This window comes from Pinus tabuliformis, chromosome 1_2, assembly GCF_031772625.1.
Source record: "Pinus tabuliformis cultivar Carrire ecotype Pingquan chromosome 1_2, CPIR1, whole genome shotgun sequence".
NCBI classification, from domain to species: Eukaryota; Viridiplantae; Streptophyta; class Pinopsida; order Pinales; family Pinaceae; genus Pinus; species Pinus tabuliformis.
The window spans coordinates 1,271,697,446-1,271,717,540 of record NC_142298.1 but is presented as its reverse complement, the minus strand read 5'-3'; the positions used below and the strand labels follow the sequence as shown (position 1 = coordinate 1,271,717,540).

The following is a 20,095-nucleotide window of genomic DNA, read 5'->3' as shown; positions in this document are numbered from 1 at the left end:
TTCCAATTAGGGTTTACTCCTCGAAAAATTCATGACATGAATAATACATCCTGATCCAAATTGACACCTCTAAGAAGTATTTTTTCTCTCATGTGAACCACTCAATATAGAATATTAGGTGAAGGACCACGCCAAAAAAAATATGGCCCTTCAAAAAAATTGTCTCAATAATCAATACTTGCAAAGATTGTTGTGAAAAAGTTGTTGGAGATCAATTTCAAATCCACCTAACATTTGGGATTCTATCTTATTTTAATCCACTAGGTCAAGGTTTTCTATAAGGGAGGGATACGCACAAATTTGTACATAGCTATGTGACCTTTCATATGCTTAATAAAGCACTAATATTAGTCTCCTCATGGGATGACCAAATGCTTGACACAATTAGATGTTATCATCTCCACCCGATTTCAAATCCCACTAGGCGACATATTTAGCTTGTTGTGATAAGGGTCAAGGAGTAGGCTTCCCCACTCTTGTGGAGTCTCAATTGTTTCTAAGTTACAAATTCCTAGTAAATTTGGCTTATGAGATAGGGATACACTATTGGTGTTATTGTGGTAGTCGCTAGGTTTAACACTAAGTGGGGGTGGTGCCCTTGCCCATGGCCCTTTGACGCCAGGTGGGGTGGCTGTCAGTTCCGGGAATTGATGGCTACCACGCCCTAATGCTTAAGGGATGTGGGAAAGGTAGCTGGAGTGGCGGGCGCCTACTGCCCTTTCGTGTTGGGGTGGGATAGCCCCTCAATCTTCCACCATCAAAACCTTTTTTATTCATTTTTTTAATGTTTTTATTTATATTTTAATTATTTTAATTTATTATTTTTCTAACTTTATTTTTAAAACTTTCTTATTATTCCCCAATGGGGTGACATCAGAGTCCAATGGAGGACAGGGAAGGGAATTAATTCCCCTTCCCACGTGTTGAGTGAATTGATAAAGTTTGTTATAGAAGTCCGTTTGGACTGACAATAGTAGATAGTCTTGAAAACCTTAGGAATTACTAGAGTTAACTGTGACCCTTCAGAATGTTATTTGTTGTGCATGGTGATGGGAGTTAGGGTGCAGAAAAAACATATGCTTTGGGTGCACATGGTGGCCTTATTCCTTCACCATCCTTGGCCCTTCAATATGTGATAAAGAGGAGTGGAATTTTACCTAGCTTGGTAGCTGCTGGCCTTTGCCCTTGTGGGGATTTAGAGCGTAAAGATTTGGGATTTGAGCTTGTGGACATTTGTGTGGTAATTAGGTGAAGCCTTTAATGTTCGAACTTGGAGAAACAACACTTGGGCTACAAAACCAAGGAGTCTTTGCTGGGGCAGTCATATTTTTCCAATTCTTGGGTAATTTTCCTCCTCTTAGTTGCCAATTTGTTTCATAATTTCTCTTTCATAGGATATGTTGGTTCTTTTGTTAAGTTACCCGGGTACTCGGAAGAGAGGGATTAACCCCTTTATTATATTTTGGTTGAAGTTTATAAGTAAGAATCTTAGAATCTGGAGCTCTAGTGCAGTGTTTTTCAATGTGTCTCTCGATCCATTTATGAATTGTGGCTTTCCATATGGGCGGGGTTGTGTTTCTATGAAGATCTTGGCAGTTTGCATTAATATCTACTAGAGTCCTTCTTCATTTGTTGGAGACTGCATGTCTCTAGGAACAATGGGGTGGAGAGTAGGATTGGATGCCTGTTGTCTTTCATGATTGGTGTGGGTGGTAGGAATCTTAGTGCTAGAAAGTTGGTCAAGGGAGGGAAAGTTCTAAACAAACCCTCTCCTTCTACGTTGCATTGTTATCTTTGCATGAGACCTGGGCACTTCAGCCAAGTGTGGAAAATTTGGAAGAACTGGAACATAAAGTGTTAGGTGTTGGTTTGGTATAGCCATAGAGATACCCAGGAGGCAATGCAATGAAAATGTGGCTGCACATGCCATGGTGGCAAACCAATTGGACTTGTAGTAAAATATAGGGTAGAGTTGCGGGATTTAGACGATGAATTAGACCAACATGCTATTCACTCCTTGGGAAGAATAAAATGGCCCTTCTGTTCAACTCTCTGGAAAACCATCTTCAATAGGCTACCTAGCTCTTTGAACAACTTTCACAAGACCACCATGATGACCAGAATGAAATTATAGGCTTTATGAATGATATTCAACACAATCAATGGCACATGATGGACTGCTTGGCAGCTTTCCATCGGGGCCAGAAAAGAATTAATGAGTGGTTGGAGTGTTTGGAAAGAAAAACGGAACATGTAGAGAGACATGTTCACGAGGCTTGTCATCCTACCCCGCAAACAGGTGAAAAATCGGATAACCTTGGACTAGGAAACCTCTTCGATTAGGGATGAAAATTGGTTGCATGTTTGTTCTTGGAACTTTATGGTAATTTTGGTCTCTATGTATGTGGTCTGTTAGTTTAATTTTGTTGTTGACTATGTTCTTCTATTATTACCTTATGGCCAGTAAGTCCAGTAGGAATAAGGCTAGAAGTTTTTTAGTTAAAATCTACTCACGATGTATCAGTGTCATGAATTAATTGAAAAGTTAGATTCATGAAAATGTCCATAATTAATACATAAGAAAATTTGAAGTGTCGAAAATATGTTGCGAAAAAAACGTTGATGCTACATCAAGGCTTTTCAAAATTGCCATGAAAATCATGTTCTTTTGTGAGCTCTATAAAAAAGAGCACTCAGTATAGTTCTCGTTAAGTTTGTAACTTTGTTTACACAAATTTGTACATATGAGGTATAGTACCCATAGTATGTTACTTCAGAGACTTTAAAATGTTTCCTAGGGTATTCCTTATTCCAATTATGGTTTTCTCCTCACAAAATTCATGACATGAAGAATACATCCTGATCCTAATTGATACCTCTAAGAATTATTTTTGTCTCTCATGTTAAACCTCTCAATCTAGAATCTTAGGTGAAGGACCAAGTTGAAAACACTGATGGCACTTCTTCAAAAAAAATGTCTCAATCCTCAATACTTACAAATATGGCTGTGAAAAAGTTGTTGGAGATCAAATTGAAATCCACCTAACCTTTTGGGCTTCTATCTTATTTTAATCCATGAGTTCAAGGCTTTCTGGAAGGTAGAGATACCCACAAACTTGTAGATAACTACGTGACCTTTCATATGATTAATAAACCACCGATATTAGTCTCCTCACGGGACGACTGAGTGGTTGTCACAATGGGATGTTATCCCCTCCACCTGATTTCAAATCCCACAGGGGGGCATCTTTGACTCGTGATCAAGCTCAAGGAGTATGCTCCCCCACTCTTGTGGAGTCTCAAATCTTGCTAAGTCATAAAATCATGGTATATTTGGCTTACCTATACTACTATATTTGACAACCTATACTACTACATCCTTAAAGCTATAAAGTACTAAAAGGGTTTCGGGTAGGAGTAGAAGTTGTCATACAAGTTACACCCTACCAGGTTGAAGCAACCATCTATACAAAAGACGAAAATTAGTACAATTTCACACCCCATCCTTAAAAAGATAAAGCACTAAAAAGTTACCATACTAAAACCCTACCCTATCACATTGTTGTAACCCATTATCCAAAAGACAAATATAAGTACCCTATCACTTTGTTGTATGTAACTCATTATCCAAAAGACAAATATATAAATACGTAAAAGACAAATATAAGTACCCTATCACTTTGTTGTAACCCATTATCCAAAAGACAAATATAAGTACGTAAAGGTAAAGGTAAAGGTATTATCGCTATCATGTTGTTGTAACCCATTATCCAAAAGGCAAATATACCCATTATCCAAAAGACAAATATACCCATTATCTAAAAGACAAATATACCTAAAAAAAGCCATTATCCAATAGACAAATATACCCATTATCTAAAAGACAAATATACCAAAAAAACCCATTATCTAAAAGACAAATATACCCAAAATACCCATTATCTAAAAAACAAATAAACCTTAAAAAAACCATTATCCGATAGATAAATATAACTAAAATCCAAGAATATACCCAAATAAAAACCAAAAACTCAATACGAGAATATAAGCAACACTTAATATCCAAATATACCTAAGAAAAAACCATAATCCAAAGATACCTAAAACCCTGTTAGGTGTAAGAGTTGAAGCAAGTGTACCAAATTCCGAGAATATAAGCAAAACTCAATATCCAAATATACCTAAGGGAAAACCATTATCCAAATATACGTAAAATCCTGTTGGATATAAGGGTTGAAGCAAATATACCTGAGAGAAAACCATTATCCAAATATACGTAAAATCATGTTGGGTATAAGGGTTGAAGCAAATATACCTGAGAGAAAACCATTATCCAAATATACATAAAATCCTGTTGGGTATAAGGGTTGAAGCAAATATACATGAGAGAAAACCATTATCCAAAGATACCTAAAATCTTGTTGGGTATAAGAGTTGAAGCAAGTGTACCAAGCAAATATACCCGAGAGAAAACCATTATCCAAATATACGTAAAATCATGATGGGTATAAGGGTTGAAGCAAATATACATGAGAGAAAACCATTATCCAAAGATACCTAAAATCCTGTTGGGTATAAGAGTTGAAGCAAGTGTACCAAATTACGAGAATATAAGCAAAACTCAATATCCAAATGTACCAAAGCTACCTAAAATCATGTTGGGTATAAGAGTTGAAGCAAGTGTACCAAATTACGAGAATATAAGCAAAACTCAATATCCAAATATACCTAAAATCCTGTTGGGTATAAAAGTTGAAGCAAGTGCACCAAATTTTAAGAGAAAAATGAATCTCAACAATTGGCCCATGCAGGTCTCGAACCTGCGACCTTCGCGTTATTAGCACGACGCTTTAACCAGCTGAGCTAATGGGCCATGTGGCGGCTAATGGGCCATGTGGCGCTTGGTGTTATCTAACAGACTCTACTCACAAAGTTTTTCTTTCCAGATTGATACGACAAAGTAAATCATAAACGACGCCCAGTTGATATTTAATGTTAACTAACAACCTAAAATCATGTTGGGTATAAGAGTTAAAGCAAATGTACCAAATTACGAAAATATAATCAAAACTCAATATCCAAATATACCTAAAACCCTGTTGGGTATAAAAGTTGAAGCAAGTGCACCAAATTTTAAGAGAAAAATGAATCTCAACAATTGGCCCATGCAGGTCTCGAACCTGCGACCTTCGCGTTATTAGCACGACGCTCTAACCAGCTGAGCTAATGGGCCATATGGCACTTGGTGTTATCTAACAGACTCTACTCACAGAGTTTTTCTTTCCAGATTGATACGATAAAGTAAATCATAAGCGACGAAGTAAATCATAAGCGACGCCCAGTTGACATTTAAGGTTAACTAACAATGACACGCGTGCGCGTACAGGAAGCCCCCTTTCCCCACATTACATTGTCGCTTGGAAAGACGTTTAAACTGACTGAGCAAAGAAAATAGAAGGAGAGGATGCATTACATTGTCGCTGGGAAAGACGTTTAAACTGACTGAGCAAAGAAAATAGAAGGAGAGGATGCATTACATTGTCGCTTGGAAAGACATTTGCTGTTTGTATCCCAAAACAAAAACAAAAACGAAAAGGGAAAGTGTGACAAGTTTTACTGCTGCCTCACATTTATATATATCCCAAACATATTTCTGGTTCCTTAAACCAAATGGGTTCAGATTAAGTTGAAGAAAACAGATCCGTTTGCTGGAATCCCAGCAGCCAAGGATTCTGTGACTCTTTTTCTAAACGTATTTAAACCTTCATATGCACTATAAGTACTGAACTTTTATACCAATTTATAAAGTGGATCAGCCCTTTTATCTCACATGTGGCTGTAGTTTAGTGGTGAGAATTCCACGTTGTGGCCGTGGAGACCTGGGCTCGAATCCCAGCAGCCACAGTATGAGAACTCTTTCTGTTCACTGCGAGTTTACTGCAGGAAAGTAGAAGTTTGTTGTTTACTCTTTTTCCTTTCAGTTTAGCGTAGGAAAGTAGAAGTTTGTTGTCTTTTTCCTTTCAGTTTAGCGCAGGAAAACATAGAGATTAATGGTAGCTAATGCGAAAATCTTGCAAGGGAGCTTGTGGCGGTAAAGCTCTCTCACACATTGCAGGTATCAACCCCATCATTATTCACCATTGAGTTCCTTTACACACAACGTCCCTTAAAGTCAAAGGTAACAACCCTCCCATAAAGCCAAATATAACAATCATCCAAACACTAATTGCGGCAAGGCAACATAGAGTCAAAGAGAAACACTCTCTAAACAATGATTGACACAATGCAAAACTAGATTTATCACATGCAACAATGAAAGTGTGAGTAACTAGTGCAAAAGTTTGAGAATGCCATGGTGTATATACCCACCTTTTCCAATGACCAAATTGTTACTCTTCAAATCCAAATATTTATGAGATTAGGAGAAATTACATTAACTTCAAACTTGCAGAGATTACGAGAAATGACATTGAGTAGCTTCAAACTTGCAATGATATATATATATATATATATATATATATAATTTGAAAGTAAAAATATTATGTTAATAAATGTTTCCTACATCTAGTATAAAGGAGATACATAATTTCTTCAATGTTTAACATGTGTTAATACGTGGCATTTAAAATATATTTATTAATTATAAAAAGAAAATCTAATGACAACCTGTTATAGCAGCTACAATAACCCCAATTTTTTTTGACAAAATCACAATTTTGGAGTCCCCTTTCATTCAAATTATAAACATCTATTTGATCAAACTGGTCAAACCTTTCTTCACACCCAATTCCATAAGTAAAGGAAAATTTTAACTTGATCTCTTTGAAGAGTTGTATCTCGCATCAAACTTTCATAGTGCAGTGTGGCACATCTTGGCAGTGTAGCGTAGTGCATCTTATCTTGTCACCGTGCCATACTCTCTTACCACTATCACATCTATATTTGTGGCAACACGTTCAGTGTGCAGTTAATGTGCTCTCACGTGTGAAACACTGTATAAACCTGCACCCCAATTCATTTTCACCATTGCGTTTTGTCGCATGAGCTCTTTACTTCAATAGAAATTGTGATGCAACAATGCTTCCCTGCCTTATGTAGGTACACTGCACTACCAGCCCGCGTAACGACTACTACACGTGTTGGGTAGCTTTGCGCCCTTGACCTGTTATCATGATTTTGTCATTAGGTTTATGTTACCCAATCTTCTGCATGACCTTTCGACTTGTTGGCCTTCTACCTTCCACATTCATATATATCCATAATCATTCATTTGCCTCGAACAATTAGTCATTTTTCCCATTTTTTGTATTTCCCTCTATTATCTTCTCTTCTACCCAAGAACCCTTTCTTTGTGCATCTCATTCCTTCGGCAATTTCTCATGTCGCAACCCTCATCCATAATCTATCCCGCCCCTATGTGTAATGATGTGTTCCACATATACGAACTATGTTGTGATTTTGCGCGACGCTACGCATCAACTACTCATCTACATCGTTGCGCAAGTCCACTTTCTAGCATGCCTATCATCCTTGAACAATGACACATTCCTTTCACAATGTCTATATTAATCAATTGTGGCACGATATACCTTATCATGATATATCTTGCCTCACTGCGCAAATTTATTCCTAGTCTAGATCTTCTTGTTGCGCCATAGTGTAACCTTCCTATGCATATTACATTGATAATTTGTGTTCTGTTGTATCGCATGAACCTCCCTCATCACAATTCTTGACAAAAATGATATTCTTGATAAGATTAAAGATAACAAACTCGATAAGAATGACATTCTTGTTAGCTTTGATGTCACTTCACTATACACCAATATAACTCTTGAAATATCCATGGAGGTAGTGAGTAAATTAACTGATCCTGACACATCTAAACTTATTGAATTATGCCTTAGATCTACTTTCTTTAGTTTCATGGGTGACATTTAGGAACAAACATACGTTGTGGTGATAGGATCTCCTCTATCCCCCATTATCACTAATTTATTCATGGAATATGTTGAAACGAAAGTTTACAATCTCCCCCCTTAAAGCCTAAATTGTGGAAAAGGTTTGTAAATGACACCTTCATCATTTGGCCCCATGGATGCGACACACTTTAGAAACTTTTAAACAACATTTGAACACTCTTTCTTCATCTATTAAATTCACCATGGAAGTGGAATTCAATGATAACCTCCCTTTTCTGGACATCCTCATTACACAAAACCAAGATGGTACCATTTCCCACCAAGTATATCGTAAAAGGACCCATACATAGCAATATCTTCATGCCACCTCACACCATCACCCCACCCAAAAATTAGGGGTTCTAAGCACTCTAGCAACAAGAGATATTCAGATCTCTAATAAAGAACACTTGGAAATGGGGAAATCACAACTCATGAATGTATTTTTGAAAAATGGATACAAAAGAAATCAAGCTGTCAAGGCCATTAAAAATGCAAACAAAGAAACATGTCGTAAAAAAAAAAAAAAAATTGATTTTGTTGGCAAGGTAAACCTTCCATACATCCTTGGAACCACTGACAAGATTGCCCACATACTAAAAAGATATAATATTTTAACCACCTTCAAACCTTTAAATACCATCCATAGTTGTCTCAAATCAGTTAAAGATCCCATTGACCCTAAATGCTAGAAAGTCATTTATTTAATTCCATGCTCTTGTGGGGTTCCATATGTGGGAGAGACTGGTCTATCTATCAAAACTAGAATCCAAGAACATTCCTCTGACATTAAATATAATTTTTCAAAACTCTATGCTCTTGCAGAAGATTCCAATAAACTAAACATCAAATTTGCATCAAAAATACTCGCATCCTGGCCAAAATTGACCACTATTTCCACATAAAATTTAGAGAGGCCATAGAAATCAATAAACATCCAAAAAACCTCAATAGGGATGAGGGATGGATTATAAGTAAAAATTGGATTCCTACCTTAGCATCTAAAACAAGATCCTCCCATACCCCCTCCCCTTAAAAATTCCCAATAATTAATAACATCCCCCTAAGTCCATTAATTAATATTACTCATTGTCATTCATAACTCATTTCCCATAATTTATAACAAACACATTAATTATTTTTATATAACTAACATATTAATAACATATAACAAATAATTTAATCATTTCCATAAAACATTATTTTCCATTAAAATAACATTATTATACTTACCACTTAATTCATATCACATTCATATAAATCTTAATAATTTCATAATAAATTAAATTAAAATTAAATACAAATCATAAATCTATAATGAATAATACAATATAACAACCATTATATAATAAGTTATCATTCATGACTCATTTCCCATAATTTAGAAGAAACACATTAATTATTTTTACATAACTAACATATTATTAACATATAAAAAATAATTTAATCATTTCCATATAAAATTATTTTCCATTAAAATAACATTATTATACTTGCCGCTTAATTCATATCACATTCATATTAATCTTAATAATTCCATCAATAAATTTAATTAATATTAAATACACAACATAAATCTTTAATGAATAACACAATATAACAAATTAATAATTTTTTTTCCTTTTAGGGGTTTTATTGTCAGCCAATTTTCACCAGATTTTACATATTTATTACCTCCATTGGTTTGATCAATTTTCCACGTTCTTTACATCTTGAAGTTGAACCATAGTTACATGTTCCAAACATCGATAATCTAACTATCATTAATGCGATGGATCCAGAAATTCATTTGAAACAAAAGAACAATCGCAGAAGTATGAAATCTAAAATCATAATACAACATGATTCTTTGCAGGTGTGAATTTGCATGTGTATTTTCATTACTAGATTTGGCATGCATAGTATTGCATATGGTTCTTTTCTTGTTATAGCATGGGGTTTACTAGGTGTAATAATGTTATCCTCGTCATTTTCTAATAGGAATGGTGTGATGGGGTTCTCATGTTTTGGTTGAAGCTGGATCGTTGGATCGATTCAAAGCTGAGTGAGGTGGATCTTTGAATGATAGAGCACATGGCCTAGTGGTCCCTGAACTAGACTATGGATAACAGTAAAGCCATTGGCCTAGTGACCCCTGAGCCAGACTATGGGTTGCTGTAAATCTAGGATTGTGTTGCCTCAGTGGGCCTAGGAATCATTTCCGTTGAATGGCAAGATGTAGAGGTGGATTTCTCTCTGTTGGGTCTAGTAATCCTAGGTTTGGGATATGTGGTAAATCTTGGAGAGTGGGTCTCAGTTTAGGGCCTAGTGATCCGGGTTTGGATTGTGGTAAAGCTTGAGAGACTATGAGATAATAAAATTCCTCAGAGTGTAGGTGGAGAAATCCAGTGGCATCCATTTCTGTTTGGCCTAGTGATTGGGTGGAGATCATGGTAAAGCCTGTTATGACATGTTTATTTTGTTGGGCTAGTGATCCAGGATGGATCATGGTAAAGCCTGAATTCTATTGATGAGGATGAGGTGGTTTAGCCTCAGGATTCCCTGGTTGGTTCTTTTGGTTTGACTCCCACATTCATGCTTGGAATATGGCACGGGGGTGAATGGATGAAGAGAGATTTGAATCAATGATTCTATGGTTGGGTGGAACATGGTAGTCCCATCCCGGGTTTGGATTTTGCATCATTAATGAGAGGTTATTTCTCCTTGTATTTCTATGAGTATTATACTAATTTATATGTGGATCATATGGCTGTGATTTCATTGGTATTTCTGCTACTATTATGTTGGTTATATATGTGTTTTATGACAATGGCTATGTATGGCTCTCATCATGCTTTTACTTGTAAATGAATGGAAAATGTATCTATGACCTAATAGATGATAATATATAAAATGATAAGAAGGAACAATGGTTCTTAGTGATTCCTAGATAAGTATGAGATCCCTATAATTAAATATGTTGTTTACACCTGTAGATTACATATTTGTGATATGTTTGACGAAATCCCTGTCATGACTAGTAGGGGTTTCGTTAAGGGCTTGTTCAACTATTTGCTTTTGATCATTTTTTCCCTATTATTTTATTGTTCTGCATATGTCACTCCATTCTAGGCAGTGACCTCGGCTCCGGGTATGAATAAGTGGCTTAAATCCCAAGCATGCTAGCACAAAACTAGACAAAATAGTCCCTAGATGGTTGCATGCTTATAGCATGGGAGCGTCCAGAGCCTCATGGATGCTAGCAGGCCTATAGTATGTGGTGAGGACCAGTATTGCAGCAATAATGTTGTAGCTCCTGGGCTACCTACTTTACTCTTATCAACCGGTAGTTCATAACAAATTTGGAAGCAATGGTGATGGATGTACAAGTACTAGTTCTTACTGCAGGCTGTCACTTGGTCAGCTAGCGCAAGATCACTAGGAGATCAAGCCAACTTCTATGGATTCCAAAAGAAGCTCTATATGTGATGAAAGAAAGGAAAACTTACTCTACAAATGCTACTCTACTTGAAGAAAGGAAAAAGACTGAAATGTAAAGTAAACCTAGCAAACCCTACTTAATGAACTAATCCTACTTTTGCAGAAAGAAATATGAAAACCATGAAATGAATGTCATTACCTACTCAAGGAAGTAAACAACATCTACTTAAGCTATTTCTAGAAGGAAATGAGGAAAAAACATCTTTTTTTATTTTTATGTATTTTTATGTGAATTTGTAATGCATGTAATTTATTTGTTTGTGAATGTGGTAGCGAATAGATGGCGATGGAGGGTGGTTTTGGGACTTGAGAGGATGTAGGATGGTGTGGATGGGTCCTAGGAGGTCTCAGGTGACCTTCTGGAGGCCTTTCCTACAATCGGCCTTCAAAAGGAAGCCTACAGGAAAATCTACAAGAGGACACAAGGGATCTACAAGAGGTCTATAAGAGGATGCCCAGAGAAGTTTTGAAGGTTTTAAAGGTGTGAGAGTGGGTGGAAAGGGTATATGAAGGCTGGGATGATGTGTTAGGGTGCCTAGGGCTCACCAAGGATCACTAGGAGAGGGAAATATGGTCGGGATAGAGGAAGAAGTCTTATGGAAAAACGCAGAAAACTAAGGTAGATTTGAGGCAAACTTTGGGGGACCTGTAGGGCATAGATCAAGGAGAGAATGTGATGGATGATGGGCTAACTTGCTGTGAGGAGAAATTTACTGCAAAATATTTGACAGTCAAACAATGAAACCAAGCAAGCAAGGAAATTAAGTACATCAAAAAAACAGAATTTTGCATCAAGCTAATCTAGAGTATGAGCTATGGAAAGAAAGGTTGAAAAATGCTATAATGAGAGAAAGCATGGAAGAAGACCTATTACAAAGACATAAATGAGCATGGTGAAAGAGATCTAAAGCAAAGCATTAACCTTCTAACAAACTGCAACAACTAGAAATCCTATGGAGAAGGAAAATCTGTGTTTTTGTGGCAGCAAGAGGTCTTGGCCTCAGTTCATGGTCCCAAAGGGAGGAAAGGAGGCCAAGGCACTAGTGCTGGTCTTTTGTATCTTCTTTCTGTCACTATTTATCTTGCTATAGAAAACATAAATGGAGACAACCTTCTAAATCACCAAAAGCAACCTATTCTTAACCAAGAAAGAAATTCATCTAACAACAAATAATCCATAAACTGAAACAAAGCATATAAATACAAACAAGAGGAGCTTGGTTGCTTGGATTGGGCCCTAACCCAAGAGCTTCAACCCTCTGAGGTAACTCAGTGCTAGCTCAAGAAGAATCTCATCTTTATTATCAAAATAGTAATAGGATTACATGAAACTGTCACCAAAAGTAAGCTCGAAGTTGAGCAGAGCAAAAATGCAACAAAAATTCAACCCTAGTGAGGCCCTAGGCCTCTCTACTTATACAACTAAAGCTCCCAACAGCTTCCTTAAAATCAGGGAGGCTTGGCTCCCAAAACTCGAGATAAACATAAGTTATCCTCCACTTGCTTGGCTGCCTCCTAGTGCATTGATTTGGCTGTTTGTGCTCTGAGCTGCATGAAGGATAATTCAAAGTGGGGAGTAATAAATGAGGGAGATTCGATCCTATAAATACTCTCCTTTGTCTAATTCGAATTATTGCTGCCAATTTTCCATTGAATTTTTGACTTTGTCTTCAAAATTCAACAAAAATCTGCATTAAACACATATTAGACCTCATGGCATCATAACTAACCCAACTCACTCCATAAGCATAAATATAATAAAAAAGCATGCAATAAGCTAAGAGAATGATTGATTAAACTATGTTAGGAGGAAAAATGAGCCCATATAATTACCCATTTATGGGGTTCATCATCACCACTTACTGAAGGAGTTGCTCATCCTCTGAGCAACTTAGTCCATCTCCTCATCTTTGATGGCCTTAGTGGCCTCCCTAATATCCCATGCTTCTGATGTGATCTCCTCTTGTTTGTCATGGAATCCTGCCTTTCTTTCTACCTCTTCCCATTGTTGTTGCTCTTCTTCCTCTTTCCTACCTTCTAGCATGCCTAGCAGCAGTGGGGGACTCAATTTGAGGCCAATCCAATTGACATTCATGCTCTGCATGGAACGCTTGTACATTGGCGCTCTCCTTAATGCCTCTTTCATCCTTGTTGGGGAGTGATACTCCCTGATCTGCAAACTCTATGGTAAGGTGTTCCACCTCCTCATACAAGCATGCACACAATCATCCCCAAGTAACCTTTCCATGTCCTCAAAATGTGCAATGGCCTGTGCTTGATCATTTATATATCTAGGGGCAATTTGAGGATTATTTGCAAGTAGCTGGTGTGTGTTGATGAGAGCCATGGGATCTGATGGCTCAACTCTAATCATTTAGGGCTCATTCTGCTCCTTTATCATCAACTTTCTTATTTCTATTGCCATTAACTCCTCATGATTCATCCATGATGCCATGGCCATTAGTTGCAGGTCCCCTAGCCTAGCATTGGGGTCCCACACATTCATGTCTGTGAGGGCCATGTTATGCAGATAGAATTTTGTTATTTTTGCCTTGTCTTCTAATGAGCTTTGGTCACACAGGTCCATAAATTGTCTATAATCTTGAAAAGGCATTGTGCCTCTCTATGCCAAAGTCTTTATCTGAAATTGTAGCCATTGGTCCTTGAGGTATAATCCATAGGATTTTGCTAGTGTTCTACATTGTAGTGCCTCCATGGACCAGCTGGCCATGCATGCTATTTGTGTCTCCTTCTCTTGCAGTTGTCTTCTTAGCAATTCATTTTCTGTTTCAAGGTTAGTTCTTGTGATTGCCTCTCTATGTCTGACAACACTTAATTCTCTACTCATTTCTCTGAGTTGATTCTCCATACGGTCAATATCCTCAAACCCCTTGGATTTGGTGATTTGCATCCACCTATGGGTCCTTATTCTTTCTTTCTCCAACTCAAAGAATAGTGGGATTGCAAATTTTTGTGGAATGATTCTTCCCCCCTCAAGAAGATTGTAGTAAGAGCCAAGACTAGGCTGGGGGTTAGGTTCTTATGCCTCTGTTGCTTCCTCCTTCCCCTGTGGCTGTCCTTCTATCTTTTTCTCAAGTTTTTCGGTCTCCTGTAGTCTTGACAGGGTCTCCTGTAGAATAGTTTGTGCCTCCTGTAGAACTGTTTTTGAGTCCTGTAGTTCTACTTTTTCCTTCCATGTGGGATATCTAGGAGTCCCCCTTTCATAAGTGATAGGTGCCTTGGAAGGGGATTCCTTTCCTTGGGAAGAGGGTGAATCTTCAATAATAATAGGCACTTTAGAAGAAGGCTGGGGTTTCCCTATTTTGATCCTTGTGCTCTTCCTAGCCCTGAAATACATTGAGGTTTTCCTCTTCCTCTTTTGTTTTGGTTTAATTGGGGTGCTGAGGGCATTGAGAGCAACTACTGCCTCTCTTTCTAGGGGCTCAGGAGACACTTCTGTATTTTCTGCCCTTTTTCTCCTCCTTCTGTCTTTTTCTCTGTCTCTGTTTGTTTTGTTTCTTCCTGCTATGTTTTGGTTTCTTCCTTCTCTGTTTTGGTTTCTTAAGTTTCTTCCCATTCTCCCCCTTGCTGCTCCTCCTCCTCACTATTAGAAGGACTGATATCATAGGTGAGGGCCTTTATGTCATCTTCTGCTATCATGTTTCAGAAAATTTCCCATGCTATGGGGATTGTGAATGTATGGAGGGCTTCTTCCACTAAAATTTTAATTAACCCATGGTGAGCCAACTGATCTAGACTCCTTGCCTTGAACTTAATGCTGGAGTCTATGAGGGACTGCAGGAGGAAATAGGGGATGCTAAGTTTCTGGGGTGTTGGAGTGTCCATGCCATATCTTAGCTCATGAAGGATTCTAAAATGGTAGCCATAGACTATGCTATACCTCCCTTCACAGGAAATATATTTGATGATTTGGTAACCAAAATCATCCCAAGGGTAGGGTATGCTTGTCCTTCTAATGCCATTTTTATCTTCTACATGATGTTCATTGGTTTGGAAGAAGTTTTTCTTGGCAGCCTGTCCAATTGGTTTTCCAGCTTTGCTCCAAGGTAATCCAAGAGGAAGGTAGTAACCCTACTGATAAATTCTAGGGTTAGTTCCATGGAAAGACCTCTAAAAGTGACAGTGGCATGGGTTCTTGAGTGAGGGACTAAAGAAAGGGCAAATTCCTGAGCAACTTCCTCATCAAACCCTTGGAATTTCTCAAAAAATGTCATCCAATTTGCCTTGGTGAATATGGCTACTACTTGGGGATGTTCATGGAGCCTAGTTGAATTAGTGGGCTCCTTCCTCATGAATCCTCCTGTCATTGTGCTTATACCCCTTTTGAACACCAAATTTAGAGATGGAGACAAGAATTTTGAAGAAAACAGGAAAATAGAGGAAAACTGTGTTTTTTTAAGAAAACAGGCATAATTTTTTTATGTAATTCCTCTTCTTCTATGGACTCAATTCCTCCTTAAAATGATATCATTCCTTTCACATATTGATAATCAAGGTGGGTATGCATGGAACCTACCTCCTCAAGCCATAAATCGAGCAAAAAACTCGTGTTTTCTCCTTAAAAACAACTCATTGCCCCTCCTGTAGAACTGCCTGTAGGTGCTCGTGTAGAACCTGTAAGTGCTCTTGTAGAATGCCGATAGCAGGAGGATGGATGAGAGAGTTGGAAAATGATGGTTTCGAGGCTATGGGGTGATAAGGAGCTTGTTGCAGCTAAGTGGATGAGGATAGAATGAAAGAAAAGGTGGTCAAAGTGTTTCAAGGAGGAGTACTTATTCCTTCTTTTAGATATTTCCGATGATGGGGTGAGATCGCAAATAGGTACGTTGGCCATATTTGAATCATTGGTCCCCACCTGCCTTGTCATCATGGTTTCTTCCCGCAATCACCTCTCATCATTGCATCGGAGTTTGCAAACCCTCCACTACCTATCCTTGTGATCTTTCTCTGAGTTGACTATGCGCATGTGTGGTGACATCTTCGGATGAGTGCAGTCAACTGGGTGAAGGTGGTCAAGTTAACTGGCCACCTTTTCTCATTCAACCCCAACCATCTCATTCACTTATGCATTTTTTCAATTACAAAAATGCAACAGAGGAGCAGGTTAGTCACTTGCCTGTGAGTCGAATGTATGTGTTGTGAGGTATTTTGGCTCCTTTTACTGCTGCATGCTTGTATTTCCTTTACTGCATGCTCTCTGCTTTCTGATGTGTGGTTGTTTGTATTGTTCAAGTATTCTCTGGCTGGATCTAAGCTTTAGATGTCTCCTTCAATCCCATGATTGCACTTATTTTGCTGTTGTGGCTTGATTTTAATGGGATCAATTGCTACAGGAATTCCTACAGGAGCTCCTGTAGCTTCTTCTCCCTTTAAAATTTCAGCTTATTTCTGTACTGGAAGCTATGAGGATGATGCCAGAGATGTTAATGGAGATGGAGAGGCACTAGGTAAGTTGTAGGTAAGATTTTAGGTGCTGCTTCCTTTATTTTTTGTTGTTTTTTCCTAAAACCTGGATTTCTGTGTTTTTCTGTGACAGGAAGGGGGGAAAATGATGATGATGATGTGATGCAGGTGTGGAATGGATGGAAAGGAGGGTTGATAGCTGTAGGAGGGTTTACATGTTCTTCATAACGCTTCCCAGCCCCTCAAACTACTTTTTGGAACCATTTCTAGCTCTCTGTGATTCCTACAGGAACATCCTGTAGAAAACACAGGGCCTCCTGTAGAACACATAGTTTCTAGAAAAAAAACACAGTGGGGTGGAAGAAAGGTCAGAAATGATGGAGAAGAGTGTGGAGGAGGTGAAATAGGCTCTTTGGCATCTTCTCTTGCTCCCTGTGGTCCTCTTGCAACCTGCAATACACATTAAAATTCAATTTTCCTTTTCTTCTTTTTCTCTCTTTTTTTTTGAAAACAACTAGGGCACCTCAAGGAGGTTTTCACCCTAATTGCTTGCCCTAGGCACCTCCAAGTGATGTTTTCACCCAAGGATCTTATTCTATTTTTCTTTTTTTTGGCATCACTAAGCCGCCTCAGAAGAGGTTTTCAACTCAATGATGGGACTCAAGCGCCTCATGGAGGTTTTCACTTGAGTCCTTATTTTTTATTTCTCTTTCTGTTTCTTCAATGAGTGGGTGAATTGGAGGCTAAGACATGCTCCACTACCATCACTGTCTTATTCAAATCTTCAATGAACTCTTGCTTGAAGAGGGGCTTCTTGTAAATTTTCAACCTATGTCCATTGACAAGCATGGGGATGGCTTCCTCATCAATGGTTCTGATCAGAACTGAACCATTGTCATTGCATTTTTCCATAGTGTAAGGCCCTAGCCATCTTGTCCTCAACTTGCCTTTGAATTCTTTATACCTTGAATCATAGAGCAATGCCCAATCTCCCTCTTGGAATTCCTTCTCCTTGATATTTTTGTCATGCCATATCTTTCTCTGAAGTTGAGATACCTCTATGTGGAGAAGGGCTTGCAATATTTTTTCATCCAATCCAATGAGTTGGAGTAGTCTTTCCTTTTGTGTATGGTTGAGGTCTAGGTCCAGCTGAGCTGCCATCCTTAGTGTATTGAATTCAAATTCTATTGACAACAAAGCCTTCTTCCCATAGACCAGTTCATAGGGTGTGAACCCTGTGGTGGTCTTCCATGTTGTGTTGCAGGCCCAGGTGGCCTCAACTAATCTGTCCGCCCAATATTTTCTACTACTGCTCACTACCTTGGTCAGATTTCCTTCCAAAGCTCTACTAGTGACTTCCACCTACCCATTGGCTTGTGGATTGTAAGGGGTGGAAGTCTTGTGCTTGATTTTATGATGCGTGAGCAGGTCTGCAATCAAATTGGAAGTGAATTGACTGCCTTGATCTGTGACCAATTCTCTTGGATACTCGAACTTGTAGAATATGTTTTCTCTAAAAATCTCAACTACTTGTTCCTCTGTTTTTGTTTTGATTGCTTTTTTTTCTGCCCACTTTGTCAGGTAATCGGTGCACACAATGATGTATTGCTTCTGTTCTGAAGGAGGGTTGATAGGACCCACAAAGTCCATGCCCCACTTCTCAAACGGCTCAAAGGTCATTTGAGGCTACATGGACATCTCATCCTTTGGATTAATTTTCCCCATCCTTTGACACCGATCACATTGGCTGGTGTATTTCGTCACATCTTGATGAAGAGTGGGCCAATAGTAGCCTGCTTGCAAGATTTTGAAGGCAGTTCTCCTTGCTGCAAAATGACCTCCACAAGGCCCGTCATGACAGGTTAGGAGGATGTCAAAAACTTCCTCCTCCCTGACACATCTTCTAAAGGTCTGATCTGGGCGAAGTTTGAAGAGATTACCCCCAATCTAGGTGAAAGGGGCACTTTTCCTTACTATCTTTCTCTTCTCCTTCGAGGATAGGTGTGGTGGGAACTATGATGAAATCAAGTAGTTTGCTATATCAGCAAACCATGGAGAGAGCACTGAGATAGCAAATAGGTGTTCATCAGTCATTTGATCATCCACCATTCCTTCTTCACTTGCAAGCAAATTTACTCTAGACAAAAATTCAGCAACAACATTTTCTTTACTAGGCTTATCAATAATGGTCAAATCAAACTGCTGCAGTAAAAGAAACCATCTAATAATGCAAGTAATTACATCCGGTTTGTTCATTAAATATCTAATTGCAACATGATCAGTGTGCATGAAGGTCTGATAACCTGTGATATAATGTCTGAATTTGTTTAAAGAATGCACAACAGCTAGGAGTTCCTTCTCAGTCACTGAGAAGTTTAACTCTGCCTTTGACAAATTTTTTCTTATAAAGTATATGGCATAAGGTAACTTTTCATCAATTTGTCCTAAGGCTGCTCCTATTGCTTTTTTCAAGGCATTTGTGTGAATGTGGAGAGGTAGGGCCCAGTTTGGGCCTCTCAAAATTGGGCAGTCACAAGTTTACTCTTCAAGGTATCTAAGGCTTCTTGACAGTTTTCCGACCATACAAATTTGACATCTTTACCTAGAAGACCAAACAATGGAGAGGCTAGCTTACTGAAATATTTAATGAGTCTTCGGTAATACCCAGCTAAGCCTAGGAAAATTTTGACATCTCTCACCTTTTTAGGAGGTGGGACCCTTTGGATGATGGCAATTTTGTTGGGGCCCACCTGCAATCCTTGATGAGATATTGCATGACCTAGCATGATCCCTTTAGTCACCAAAAATTCACATTTTTCCGGACTGAGGGATAGGTTCATCTCAATACACTTGTCCAAGACTTTTCCTAGGTTAGATAAAGCTTCCTGAAAGTCAGAGCCATAAGGAGTAAAATCATCCATATATATTTCCACTGCATCATGAACCAGTTCAGAAAATATACTCAATACCACTCTCTGGAAAGTGGCTGGAGCATTGCAAAAACCAAAAGGAAGGACCCAGTATGCAAAGGTACCCTAAGGACAAGTGAAAGTGGTCTTATCTTGGTCTTTCAGACTGATTTGAATCTGATTGTACCAGCTAAACCCATCTAGGAAGGAAATTTTTTTTTCCCTACCAGACCATCCAACTCTTGATCTATGAAAGGCAAAGGAAAATGGTCCTTTTTAGTGGCTTTGTTCAATTCCAAATAGTAGACACAGATTCTCCAC

The 20,095-nt window shown here is 38.3% G+C and overlaps 3 non-coding genes across 3 annotated transcripts; 1 reads left to right on the top strand and 2 right to left on the bottom strand.

The window, feature by feature from the left end:
• Positions 1-4,799: 4,799 nt before the first annotated feature.
• On the bottom strand, positions 4,800-4,873 carry TRNAI-AAU (transfer RNA isoleucine (anticodon AAU)). The gene has a single exon. It is a non-coding gene; the product is annotated as a tRNA-Ile (tRNA).
• Positions 4,874-5,159: 286 nt separating this feature from the next.
• Positions 5,160-5,233, bottom strand: TRNAI-AAU (transfer RNA isoleucine (anticodon AAU)). Its single transcript has one exon. It is a non-coding gene; the product is annotated as a tRNA-Ile (tRNA).
• A 599-nt stretch (positions 5,234-5,832) lies between these two features.
• TRNAH-GUG (transfer RNA histidin (anticodon GUG)) lies at positions 5,833-5,904 on the top strand. Its single transcript has one exon. It is a non-coding gene; the product is annotated as a tRNA-His (tRNA).
• Positions 5,905-20,095: the final 14,191 nt, after the last annotated feature.